The sequence below is a fragment of the Engystomops pustulosus genome, chromosome 3 (genome assembly GCF_040894005.1).
Source record: "Engystomops pustulosus chromosome 3, aEngPut4.maternal, whole genome shotgun sequence".
NCBI classification, from domain to species: Eukaryota; Metazoa; Chordata; class Amphibia; order Anura; family Leptodactylidae; genus Engystomops; species Engystomops pustulosus.
In genome coordinates, this window is record NC_092413.1 from 53,689,153 (window position 1) to 53,703,517 (window position 14,365).

At 39.3% G+C, this 14,365-nt stretch overlaps 1 protein-coding gene across 2 annotated transcripts in view; it reads right to left on the reverse strand.

Annotated features, from left to right (window-relative positions):
• The window catches only part of CRIM1 (cysteine rich transmembrane BMP regulator 1), a 474,029-nt gene that overhangs the window by 220,335 nt on the left and 239,329 nt on the right, over positions 1–14,365 (reverse strand). The window lies entirely within an intron of this gene.

Consider the following 14,365-nt stretch of genomic DNA (forward strand, 5'->3'; position numbering starts at 1 on the left):
GGAAGATAAATATAAGAAAATGACCACAGATACAGTACCTGGACCTATGAGTATTTGTCTCTGAGTTAATAATGTTTGATTTTGTTTACTTGTACTACCTCCAGAAGGTCCTTTTAACTAGAGGACTTCATAAGGCTTCTGGCTGCAATGATACTAAATAAAGTGACCTAGTGGAATGGATAATGCAGCAGTATTTGCATGGAGTGTCTGAAGGAGTGTCAGAATTCTCGGACATCAGGTAATCACAGGTGTGTTTGGTCCCCTCCCGCCCTGATTGCAGTAGAATTGACTGCTCTAGCAGCAAATATCTGAAGGAATAGAACCTGCTCCAATATTTGCAGTTTGGAGATTTGGCTTATACAGGGCCAAGGAAACCACAACTGTGTGTACGATGCCATGTTTTTACTATTTTATTCAGAGGGGATCTGACAGTTTTCTTGACAAGTTTTAGTAAAAACCCTCTATAAAATTACAATGTTGTAGCATCTTGTGTTGTGCTGCACATTCTGATGTTAATTTCAGCTGAATGCTTTGATAAATTGATAATTGAGGGGTACTTGCAGGGGATGGGCTGTCCCAATGCAGTTTGATTTTGTCCAAATTAGTGCTGATACTATTGGGATTCACCCCCTGCATGAGGTAAACAAGAGGTAAATTTCACGTAAACATCATAGTAATAACCAGGGCACAGAAAAATACCCTTAAAGCCTTGTCTACTTGTGACGCTCATCCAATTTACAATAGTAATACGATTACAAAGATATGAATCTTCTCTAAACCTGAGCAGATGGATCCCAGACCTTTACCATAGTCATACCAGCACTGTACGCTGCTGCCTGGCGACTACAAAGCATCAAATCTATACTGTCGCCCTCAATGTTCAGGTGATTAATGTTCCTCAGACGCCGCTCTAGTCACTTCATTCAGACCATTATTTACACTATGAGCCGCTTTAGGACAACATTAATTAATTTTCCTAACAATGCAATGAATCACCCATAACACCCTCACAATGTTCTACAACCACAATAACGTCTCTGTAGCCCTTGCCAGATAGAAATCATAATCGTTTGTACAAAATTAGCAGGCAATGAAGTATAATAATAGAAATTCCTAATTTGTGTACATTTTGCTATAGAAAAAACATGCCATATTGCTCATGTCATTCGTTAATTGTTGTTAATGAAGACATCATCACACACAGAACAGAAGGGAATCTCGCTTCGGCTGGCTGTAAGCAATATACTGTCACAGATTGTTATTAGTAATAAAAGTCACAATAAAAAACCTCTTGCATGTGAACCTTAGAATGAATGTCCTAACAAAAGTCCTAACAAGGCTTATAATGTATATTTTTTTATTACCATAACATGAAGAATATGTAGTTTTGCCACCGTCTTCTCAGAATCTCCCATATTCTATAAGCTTCTGTAGAGTCAGACTACCCCCACCACATTTCCAGATTATCCAGGGCTGATAACATGGGCAGACATGCACATAAATCACATCACTACAACATGCAAGCACATAAAATGCAGGCCTGCCCTTCTATAATGTCCCTACACTGTGCTTGTTTATTACCATGTACAGCTGTCTGGCTTGTATTGATTACATCATTTACAGCTATGGCAAATGGGTAATTAATAATATATATATATATATATATATATATATATATATATATATATATATATATCCCCCATTGACTTTAGTAAAGGTCTGTTATTGTACTATACAGCTTCCCGCTGCATTGCATCACAGGAGCAGATTAAGACTGCAATGGGCCCCTACAAGACTGGAATTGAAAGGTCCTGAAATGACTCTTGTGGACATGTGTATTGAGAGCAAGAACAGATGTATGATTGAATGATTGCATGGGTGATCGTCCTTCTCATTATAAATTTGGGGGGTGGTTTGGGTGGCCATGGGTCCCCTAGATGGCTTGGGCCATGGGTGACTGCCCAAACCGCCTATATTATAATCCACTACTGATCAGAAGAGTATCTAAAGAAGGCAAGTCGTAGGCAGCAGCACAGACTGCAGAATGTCACTCTTTGTCACATGTTCTGGCATATTAATGATGCTGCCCCAGGAAAAATGAAATTACAACCCACTTCTTTTCAATGGAGGAACTATGTGGCATTGGTTGACTAGGTAAACAAGTCAACTAAGCTACCACTTGGTAAATCTGTAGATGGCTACCATCAGAAAAAAAGCAATTTACCAAATGTGCTTTATTTTCCCATCTCTACATTCTTCAAGCATATCTGGGCAAATAGTGGCCATGCTCGGCAGTAGTGAAAGAGTTAAGCGCAGCAAGGTGAAATATTTTCATATTTGTAATCTGAGATGGTATGGATAAACTAAGCCAGTTTCCTCTTCCCTCTTGTTTGAACAAACCATGGCATATTAGGGAGAACAGGTTGGGAAACCACAAGAATGCAGAACTGTCTGTGCTGTAGAGACTATAGGCTGTCTCTGGCAGGCAACTTGAGTCTGATTTCCACTCTCTCTGCTTGTCTGTTGTGAATTCCTGAGGCGTGACAAGCGCAGACAGCTCAGGAACCAATTCACAGCTTCAGCCCGCCTAGATCCTTCACATGCACATTGCAAATGGATCGTCAAGTACCTCTTCACATATGGGGATTACTACAGGTCACCAACACACAGGAGATATACACCTGCATAGATTAGATTTTGGAATTTTATATACTGTATAGCCTGTTCCAAATGGTTACTGTATGGTTACTTCTGTGAAGTCATAATAGGGAGTGTAAAGCTCCCACTCCCAAATGTCATTTTAACTAAGGATATATCAGTGATATGTCAGTGAAACTTAGTAACATAATCCTTGTACGTTATATATAGGGGATTCTCCCTTCTAAAATGACACAAGAAATGTGTTTCTAGGCGTCATGGTACAGACGTTATAGCTGTATGAATGTGGCCCCCTCCAGCCTGTCTTCTGAAGGCATGGAGAAGGAGCAGGGAGCTACAGGAGCTGACATAACCAATGGCTAAAAACCGTTACATGGATAAGAGGGGCTCGCATAAGCAAAGTGTCACTGTTAGACATTAGAAATTGGTGCCAATGATTCTGCAGGTAAGAAGAAATTCACAATGGCATTGAGGGTTTGGAGAGTTATTAGATGACTATTCCAGAAGTTGATGACATGATTAGATTGGTATAAATGTGTGTGTGTGGGGGGGGGGGGGGGGTTGTTCAAGAAGAACTGTGGGTTTTTGTGTAAAAAATAAGACATTCCTTGAAACAAGCCCAAAGTTTTAGGAGCAAAATAATAATAAGACCTAGGGAAACAATGTAATTCTTAGTAACTGTTCCCTCCAATCAATTATAGACAGGTTACTGCTTGTATATGTATCTCTGTTCTCACAGTCCATCCACAATGACGGGGACAGGGAGAGGGAGGGGGGAAAGCAGGATGGGTCATACTCCACTTATGTAAAGTGGCAAACTACTGCTCAGATGACACCATGGTTGTCTTATAGTGGGTACAATGTACAATATTTGTATAATATATATATATATATATATATATATATATATATATATATATATATATATATATATATATATATATATATATATATATATGAGCTTCTTCACAGAAAGTGAATTGTTTAAATTATGGACTATTGTGGAGGCCAGAATCTAATTCTAAAAGTGTCATCCCCATACAGTCTCCATACTGTTATTTCTATCATTTGGACAGAATTATAGGGGTCGGTTTCATTTAATTTCCCACCAATAATGGATAATCGCGGTGGTTCCAATCAACAGCTCTTTTGCAATCTAAACCAGAATTGTCCATCTCAAGCTTTTTCTACTATCTCAGGCAGCTGGGACCAGGAAGTATAGGTATGGACTGTCCGGGGATCATTGACTGAATAGAAGTGTTAATGATTATTTATGTAGTACTGAGGAATATGAAAATATAACATTGTGTAGATAGTGTTTTACAGTCCAAGACTAGACTCCTACGACCTATTGTTACAAGGCCCCAGGTATATTCTCTTAAAAGTTATAGGATCCTACAGCAAACGCATAGTTCACATCTCACTACACAAAGCAGCTGTAATGTTATCTGCTATTTAACATCCAGAGAGTTCACAGAGGCACAAATTTTATCCAAAAAGCCTCCACTGTTACACTTTTAAGTAGTACAACATAATAATAATAATTTTTAACCTGCATGCATTTCTTTTGCTGGAGTAGTAATTTATAGCTTTAGGAGGAAAAAAAAAACTTAACAAAATGAAGAACAATTAAAAATATGAAATATGTAAAAATACAAAGTTAATATTACATTATGTTAACGAATTCATTATTACAAGAAGGAAAAATGAGTTCCAACCAAGCACATTTGTCACTTAGCAAAGTGACGTGGAGAGGACAAGGCCTTCCATAGAGGAAAGATTCGGTCTTGAAGCAATGATGATGATACCAAAACTTGGCAGTATGAGGAATGCAATTAAGCTGGTAATAGTGTTTGCAGAGCGGCTGTGATAACGTCAGGATTTTATAAATAGATCAGTTATAATCTGAACATTTCTAACTCAACAGACTGCAACATATTGACTGAGCTGTGAGACAACTTAAATTAATGCTTTATAGCTACACTATAAGAGATTTCAGAGATTGTAGTTCTAATAGTGTAATGTACTGCACCGGTAAATGTACCCTGTAAGGTAGAGAAACATAACTTCAAGGGTCAGTCCCAGGGACACATTTTGTAAAAGAACATGTCACCTGTTCAACAACCAATTGGCCAACACTAAAAGTGATCCAATACTCACCTGAAGAAAAGCAGATATACAAAGATTTTCCATAAATATCATACACAAGATCATGAACATTTTAAGTCAAAACTTGACTGATTTTGTTAAATATCAGAAATTAGGAAAATATATCATTTATTTTAAACCCAAGTCCAAGTTGGGACAGAAGCTTAAAGGAAACCTACCACTGCTGGCATGATAAAATCATGCGAGCAGACCACCTGGAAGGCTATTTAATACTGATGCCGGCACATACTTTAGTTAGGCATGGCGATCGTTAGTTTAGATAAAAAAAATGTTTTACTTACCTATGAAAATATTCCTCCGGTGCTACCCCTACGTCATCTTCGGAAGGGAGATGTCTTCCGATCTTTAATTATTCACGCCTCCTTCATTGTAGCCGTTTCCTTCGGGTGCCGAGAGCCGTGACGTCACCAAGCTCTCGGCACCTATCGCGCATGCGCAGATACTAACTCTCACACAGCCGGACAGCGATAGGTGCCGAGAGCTTGGTGACGTCACGGCTCTCGGCACCCGAAGGAAACGGCTACAATGAAGGAGGCGTGAATAATTAAAGATCGGAAGACATCTCCCTTCCGAAGATGACGTAGGGGTAGCACCGGAGGAATATTTTCATAGGCAAGTAAAACATTTTTTTTATCTAAACTAACGATCGCCATGCCTAACTTAAGTATGTGCCGGCATCAGTATTAAATAGCCTACCAGGTGGTCTGCTCGCATGATTTTATCATGCCAGCAGTGGTAGGTTTCCTTTAAAGGGAGCCCTCCACCTCCCCCAAGCATCATCATAATGCCAACATGTTGTAGACAAAATAAATAAATATAGATAAGATATATATAGAGATTTTTTTTCTGTCTATTGTAATACCCATTTTAATCCATATGCTTATTAGGCAGTTGGTTCAACAAGTTTGGGCACTTAGATCCTACAGCACTGCTCTTTATTTGGGATCCCTACCTACTCCAACAGAGGTGGTAAGTTTAATAAGGAGATTTATCTTGTCAGAAGCATGGGTCAACAAAGAGAAGATAGAAGTCATTAAAGGGCCTTTTCCACCAAGCAAGTTAGGCCCTGTCTATCACCGAGAACCCCACTGATCAGCAAGGGCCTAACTTGCTTGGTAGGAAAACCCCTTTAAGGGGTTAAAAGCAGTGCTCTGGGTGCACCAACTGCCTCATTAGCTTGCATATTAAAATGGGAAAACCTTGGAAATGGACAAATAATAAAGATTATAATGCCTATGGGAAGTGGTAGACTCCCATTAAAGATGGTACATTGGTTATATAGTAAACAGGGTTTAAGAAATCTCTAAGGGCTGAAACAGTGTTCCTCTGTGTTAAACCAGAGTAGTTTTAAGAGCTGGAGAGAACTTTATTGGTCGGTGCAGCACATGATTTTAAAGCAAACACTTAATTCTTTAGGCATAGAATACATAGTAAATCATATAAATGCTAATCACATGGATATAATATAAAGATATAGATGCTTTATAATTCTCTCCCTGTCCTATTATTACTCTACAGGAACCCGATGGTGCCACCCATTACACTTCATTATTAGACACAGTACTAATAGGACATTGTGTCCCTATTATATGATACCAGTCAGTCTCGCGTGATGGAAGCGGCTCTCTGGAAATTGACAGAGTTATTAAAATAATGACTTAACATTCTGCAGCACAAAATATCATTTAAATGATGTTGTGATGACAGTAATTGCTGCCTACATTGATGCCTCCCAGATCCGGATAAAAGAAGCAAAATATTCCAAGAGGGACTCCTACTGTTGCTGAAGTGAAGCCATGCCAAATCTATTCCAACATACAGTAAAACTTGGGTGCCACGAATGCCCCATTTATTCTCTCCAATAAGGTTAATACAGACTTTAGAGTCCAATATCAATATAATGACAAATGTGAATTCTGGCACAATCCTGCTTCTTTCCACAGTAATTTCAATATGTTAGGACCTCAGTGACAAACTCAAAGGGGTTTTCTCGGCCAGAGAAAAGTTTTGCTTTAGTGCTCTAAAAATAAAGTATATTTCAGATTAAATTTTATTGCACCAATTTTACTGTACCATATCCTTCTACCAGCATAGGTGGGACACTGCACTTTGAGGCTGATGCCATAGGTTGATGGGTACAATTCCTGAGCCAGGACCATTTCCTGTCTTTGGAACACATACCTAGAGTAGCAGTAGAGACATGAGAGAAGTGCCCACCTCTCTGGTTGGACCAGAGGTGCAGTGGGAGTCCATTATGGCAGCTATAATTCACTACTACTACTAAGCTATCACTTTCCGTGCATTAAAATTACCATATACTACTTTCTTGCTGTACCCACAATAAATTTTCTTCCCATTTATACTGTATCAACATATTTGTTTAAACATTTATCTTATCTATCTCAAAACAGGGGACATATAATTATCCTAGTTACCTTAATGCAATATATTAGTATCCTCCACAAACTACCCTTACAATAATGCACCGATTTTAATAAAACTATTTATCTTTAAGACAGCAATAACATTTAAGGGGTCCAAGGTAACTGATGAGATTTTTCATTATACTTGGAAAAGTCACAAGGTGCCCTTAAAACATAAGCAAACAGAGTGGATAAAGTTTATGGTTGAAGGCGGTGTAACTGAAGAGGGGTTACGTAGTGTTCAGTAGTACCCAAAACCAGGAGCCTCATGAGCTTATAAGGAGTTTTCTGCCTGTACACGGGAACTACACATTACCATTGGGGATCGATCACACTCTCTGCACTGTAGCTCAGCATCTTCAAGTATTGCCCCTCTATGGCACCCTTAAATCTTAAAACACTAAGTGGGTACTCGTGATAATGGCACTAAAAGAAAGCAATAGCATACTTTGTTAGCATTAGTGTACATATACGTGTACATTATCTGGCCACAAACAATTTGCCAGTGGTCCGCTCAGTAGAAAAGATGGCTCTAACTAGAGCAATGCAAAACATGGCCATGTGTGTGATCCCATAGAAAAGCATTTGTCCACACGTTCATCGGATAGTACTCAGACAAATTCTACATTTTTGTGCATGTAGTTTTAGAGGGAGATTTATCAAAACCTCTGGTATACAAGCCCTGAAAAGATTGTGAATTACTAGTGAACCCCCAGTTATCACAATTACTTCCCTCTTACAACTCTACTCCAAGTGGGCGTAGGAGGATGTGAACGGGTGGGTGGGGCCACTGGTGGAATTGGCACTAGGTGCATAGACTGCATACGTTGTAGGTCAGTGGCCAAAGCGTAACCCTATAGCCGGCCATGTCTTAAGTATCTGGCGGTGCCGGAGAGGTTGGGTTTGATCATATGCTGATAACACTGTAACCCACATCACGGTTTCATACTGAAATAAAGGTAAAGTATACACTTGCTCGACAAAGACCCTCTATATAAGTATACACATACTACTGGCAGACAACAGCCTTGTAACTAGAATTTTATTTGCTTCGGAATAAAAATGTTTTGTGCAAAACTTTTTTTTAAAGAGTTGCTAAAGAGTCGCAAATTTTAACAGCACCCATTTCCTACACATACAGTGGATTTTTGAAGTTTTTTCTTTTGCTTAGAAACTTTTTTTTTTTTTATCCCTTGTGAAAATTTAAATACTTCAACATCCTGATTTCAGTGATAAATAAATCATCAACACAGGGAAAAGTCAGGTACTGGGGAACTTTGCAAGGTGCATTTCTGGTGAAATTATATCCTGCAAATCTACCAGGGAGCCAGAAAAGTTGCAAGAACAACAAACTAAGTTAATAGTATGTGGTAAATTCCCCTTATTAGTGTCTCCAGCCTAAAATAGGTTCTCTCAAATTCCCTATGCACAGAATCTGTGGTAGAGAAGACGATCCAGTTAGTCTAATAGATCAGCCACTTACCATCAGCCACTTATCCTGTTACCCTCTTTCCCCTAAAATGGGACATCCCCTGACAATTGACCTTGTACAATTTTGTTGAAACTTAGAAATTTAAGGTTTCCCCTGAAAATAAAACCTACTGGCAGTCATTGCTAGAGCTCCCCCACGCCATACATTAGTATTAGTAGATCATTTACATACTGCAAGACGTTGTGACATGGAAGAAGAATTTGTGGAATGAAATCATTGACTGTTGGGCTATGAGCAGCTACCCAGATTAGAAGGGGTCATTGAAGGAAAGGACTTGAGAAATTTGGGCCAATGATTCTAATAGAAATAGAGTCACAAGAAATTCAGCACGACATTCAGAGTTTTTAGAGTTATAGAGAAGTGGATTTTGTTTTTTTCAATGTGAATTCTTGTTCGTGGCAAAATAAGACATCCCCTGAAAATAAGACCTAGTGGCTCTTTAGGAGGTAAAATTAATATAGGACACTCAAATTTTCGAGGAAACATTGTACCAGTTTTACTTTGGAAACCTGAATATAGTCTTTTTTTTCCTCTGTGTTACACCCTGCTCATGAAACTTTCTATTTTCAGTGGGCGGGATCTTAGAAAAATTACTCTAGATCAGAGTTATTCAACATGCAGCCAGCAGATCCTTGGGTTACTACCCACATGGTGCTGCCCTGGGAGACTAGTGACTGCTACCATAAATTATTTGGTTTTTGAGGTAGTATTTGTGCTGTACTGTGGTTTTTGGAGCATCTAGTGTTCTACTTCCCTTGAAGTTGAACAGTATGACAATGTGGCCCTCAAACCAATAAAGGTTGTGCACCCCTAGAACCTCTAGGGCAGTGGTGGCAAACGTATGACACGGGTGCCAGAGGTGGCATTCTGGACCATTTCTGTGGGCATCCAGGCATTCAGCCTAGCCAGGAAGGACTCGAGGCTCATTGCTATTTTAAAGAGCCACCTCCTTGGCTGCCAGAACTAAAGGAGGAGCGAAAAGGTGTGGACAAAGATGAATTATCGTTATAGCTCCTGTTCTGGGTTCCCTGATTCTTCCTCTTCAGGAGACCCTGGAGGGAAGCTGCAATCCAAATTCCTACATCTTTCTATTTTATTGGTGTCCTCAGGACGTCAATACGATTGAAACTTGTGATACAGCAGGGATCAATAGAATACTATTGGCACTTTGCAACAAAAAAGTGGGTTTTGGGCAGTCTATAAAAGGTTTGCCATCCCTGTTCTAGGGGTTGTCCAAGCATTGGCAAGACACTCAAATGCCCGGTTATCAACAATCAGCAGAACACTTGTTTAGTATTTCACAGTGACCGACCCCAAAGACTGCACTGACAAAGCAACAGATAGATTTGCCTTCATACTATATTTTTTCTACACTTCCTCGCCCTTCCTACACTCAAGTTAAAATTCATTAAAGACCTTTGTGATTACAGTCCAAGCGCAAGCTGGAGAGGGAATATATCTGTTAAGTGCTGGATGCTAAAACCCTTTCTGACATTGGGAGCCAGCAAGAGCTGCCATAATGAATGTAAAGTTAAATCTGTAATGGCAATCAATACTTTTGACGGCAAGTTCATTTATAAGCGGTGGCAATCATAAAGTTCTTAATACTTGGGAACTCTAACAAAAGGTCAGATCTATCAAGAAGATTAAAGGTTACCACATATTATTCCATGCTAGCTGTAATGAAGAATAGCCACTTCACAATTTGTAATAGGGTTTGGGGGCTGAGGAATAACATACAGGTATATACTTTAAGGGAAAGCTTCTGTATAATCAATATTTGCTACATTGAGCTTTGATTATAATTGTGAAAAGTTTACAGTTTTATATTATATTTACTGCTTGACCTACATCACTTGTATGATTTATGGTTCTGCTTTCTAATTGACAATGTGCTTGTCTACAGGGTCATATATCACAGCTAAAATAACGGGATCACAATAACGCCTCAATGATGAGGAAACCAAAGAGTTAAATACTCCTATGTAGTGCAGCAAAAAATCAACGCAGCAAACAATATAGTGATCCTGGTAAAAGCATGAAAAACAGCCAAAAATAAACAGATGTGATATGTATGTAGCCTCCCTTGAATATATGCTGTGTTCGAATGTAGTGCCCTAGAGAAGAGAAGCATTGAACTTTAAACATTTGTGGACAATTGAATATTTTAACTATACAAAGTCAGCACTTAATTTTAAACCAAGGTTTAACTTGCATTAATCAATAGTGTTGTTTTGCTTTAGGTTAAAAAAAAAAGAGACTTGTTTACCAGAAAATCAGAAAGCCTGGGAGGTGCTGTCTGGAAAGTTGTTTACCACTTTAGAACCCGCCATAGAATGTTAAGGGGACTCAATGCAGGTCTATGGGAGAATGCTTTGTCATAGGTTGTTCTGCTTGGAGGAGAAGACTGCCAGTCTAACTGATTAACCAGAAGAAGACGCTGAGACATTGACCCTGTGCTTCTAGTGTGACCCTTTGTCCCTAGGTAACCAGCCTTTTGAGAAAGAGAGGGACAGTTAGCCCAGTCCTTTACCCAACGTATAATACTTCTTCTGTCAGTGAGGAGATTGGAGAAGTAGGCCCTATGCTATTATTGTATTGATTTGCACCGGAATTTCTTCAGTAAAGAAGTTAACTATTGACTGCAATCCTTGACATTCTGGATGTAGTGCACCACACTTTGCCATCTCTTCTGGAGAGCAGCAACACATTGAGACACCTCAATTGTGCCTGGCGGACCCAGCATGCCCATGGGGCCACTCCTATCACGGGCACTGCACAGACTCTCCCCAACATCAAGGAAGTGAAGGCACACTGACCGCTATAGTGCTTAAGGAAGAAGGGAGTGTTGAATTTTAACATCACTAATTATCCAGTTTCATGAAAAAGAACTGGCCACTAGAAACTGATGGCAGTAGTTCCTCATTGACAGCATATGCATCCTTGGCTGGGGGTCCATGTACAAGCTGGGAGAGAACAAGTGGTCGCATATCTATTGGATGTGTAAGACCAGTTGTAGAGACATATCACATTCTAGGAACCTGGTGTTAGATACTCCCAGGTTGATAATTGTTACACCACATCTGAAAAATTAACATTTTGGTACATAGCTCCACAATGCATGTAATATGCAATTTGAACACCTACACACAAATGAAATACTAATATCAGATCTGACTAGGAAGCTTAACAAATGTAATAAAAAAATAAATTGTAAAATATCAAAGATAAGCTTGAGCATATCTTATTACCTTGATGGCACATTTCATGCTTGGGTAGGAGGCGCTGTCTCTTTAAACGTCTTAGAGACAAAATTAATTTCCCAATACATTCATTACCATCCACTTGTAATTGGTAATTATTTGATCTGTGGTTGGGAAGACTGATTAGACATGGCAATCATTTCAGCGGATATAACCTTGAGGTTACACAGCTGCTTCAAGAAATGGCTTCTGATGTCTGAGGCTCCTCTCCAAGAAAGTATGACTTATGGTCAGAGATAATTAGAGAAGATGAGCTCTAAGCTTGGATCAGCTACAGGATGTTACAGGATTTTATATGAGCATCCAATAGTGGCCCCCAGACAGCTGAAGGGGCATTTAGCATTGGTAATGCAGGGTTAACAATGGCAAAGATAACACCTACTTTAAGACTGTATGTTACCCTTCTGCTTGGAGGGGTAGATGTATAGAGCCAAGCCAGAAAGACATACAGGTAAGTTTGTGGAAGTCAGTGAAGCAATAATGTACATTTGAGATAAAATTTGTGAAAGGTGTCAGCACGCAAGCATTTAAGACCATGCCTTTATAATAGTAGCTTAGTTTATCAATCAGGGAATAAGAAATCCTCCCTTCCCTTCAATAATAGGATTCAATTATAGGATTTTGGAAGTGTTCTATATTCTAGTAGTGTGATGACCAAGATGCTGTGGCTCTCTTTTCTGGCCTGGACAATAACACTGTGATGTGGGAACTAGATTTGAACCGAGGTACAGAAACCCCCAATATATACTAATATGATGAGCTTACATGGCAGAACTAAAGGGGATGTCTAAAAGACTAAAACATTTATCAACAACTATAACTTATCCAACTATTCAAATCCTCTTTAAATAAAGCAGTAGGCAAACTTATCTCGTTACTGTATTTCCATTCTATGTACTATCAATCTTTGGCAGTCCAATGGGCAGCAATGCACATGTACATTCACTGCTCCATTTCAAAGGAAACAGTACACCCCTGTACTTATGATCAATGGGATCCCAGTTGAACACTCTTTGGTTAGACACATATCTATTGTGTTAATTGTTAATTTTGAAATAATTATTTTATATACAGTTTTATATATTGGTCACCTTTTTCTCTTCCTGATAAAATGAGTTCTCTCTTAAGTGAGATGAACAAAAACTGAGGAGTCATATTACCGTATATACTTGAGTATAAGCCGAGACCCCTAATTTTACCACCAAAAACTGTGAAAAACTATTGACTCGATTATAAGCCGAGGGTGGAAATGCATTGGTTCCAGCCTGCCCCAAGTAGTATACAGCCTGCCAGCCCCCCATGTAGTATACAGCCTGCCAGCCCCCCCATGTAGTATACAGCCTGCCTCAAGCACAAAAAATAAACTTATATACTCACCCTCCGATGTCAGCGCGTCCTGTCTTTTTTCCTCCTCGCGGCTCCTCTTCTTCCCTCTTTCATGGACGCGGCCAAGTCTTCTTCCAGCAGGCGCCTACTATGACGCGGCCGCTGCTGACGTCATAGTATGCGCCGGCCGGGAAGAAAACATGGCCGCGTCCATGAAAGAAGAAGAGCCGCGGGGAAGAAAGAAGACATCGGGGAGCCGCACCGACATCGGAGGGGGAGTATATAAGTTTATTTTTTTTTTAAGTGGGTTATTTTTTTTAAGTGGGTTTTGTAATAGACTCGTGTATACGCTGAGGGGACGTTTTTCAGCACATTTTTGTGCTGAAAAACTCGGCTTATACACAAATATATACAGTACTTAGAGGCTCTAAATGTAAAAGAGGGTGAGTCACAGCAGCTACGTCTCCACCCAGCTACTCAAGCAACTGCAGAGCTGCAGAGAGCTAGAAAATGTAGAGTACAAGTCACACAACCTCCAGAAACAGTCTAATTCCTTGTGTACACACACTGGACTACTGATTTATGTGCAGTTTGTTAAAGGTGAGGTTTGCTTTTATAGTGTAGCAGTGGGCTACCGTATGAATACCTCTATGAATAAGTCTGTCTTCACGTGAACTCCACTTTAATGATATTACTGAGCTCTTCTCTACATCACATCTCTACTTGTCAGTTTTTTCGCTGTAATGTAATACACCGCATGCCCTCTATTTTCTGTAACAAACACTAGCTTTCAGCTGTCATTTAAATGGAAATGGAAGAAATAAATCTATATACAAACTATCATCATTTCTTTCCATAATGCCTTACATGTAAAATTCTGAAGAAGTAGTAATTGATTTTTTTTTTCTTTTCTTGTATTTGTTTTTCATCTTATAATAGAACCGGGAAAAGCATTTTCTCTTACAAAAGAATTCCTACTAATGCTGAAACGGGTCTGTGTTTAATATACATTTGCACTTCAAAATAACAGGTTC